The sequence below is a fragment of the Cherax quadricarinatus genome, chromosome 81 (genome assembly GCF_038502225.1).
Source record: "Cherax quadricarinatus isolate ZL_2023a chromosome 81, ASM3850222v1, whole genome shotgun sequence".
NCBI lineage: Eukaryota > Metazoa > Arthropoda > Malacostraca > Decapoda > Parastacidae > Cherax > Cherax quadricarinatus.
Window position 1 is genome coordinate 15,971,044 of NC_091372.1, and position 424 is coordinate 15,971,467.

The following is a 424-nucleotide window of genomic DNA, read 5'->3' on the forward strand; positions in this document are numbered from 1 at the left end:
TATGTGAGGAGCTGAACAGGAGATTTAAGGAAGTTTTTACTGTAGAGACAGGAAGGGCTGTGGGAAGACAGAACAGAAGGGAACATCAAGAGGGAATATACCAACAAGTGTTGGATGACATACGAACAACTGAGGAGGAGGTGAAGAAGCTCTTAAGTGACCTTGACACCTCAAAGGCGATGGGACCGGACAACATCTCCCCATGGGTCCTTAGAGAAGGAGCAGAGATGCTGTGTGTGCCTCTAACCACAATCTTCAACACATCCCTTGAAACTGGGCAACTACCTGAGAAATGGAAGACAGCTAATGTAGTCCCCATATTTAAGAAAGGAAACAGAAACGAGGCACTAAACTACAGACCTGTGTCTCTGACATGTATTGTGTGCAAAGTCATGGAGAAGATTATCAGGAGGAGAGTGGTCGA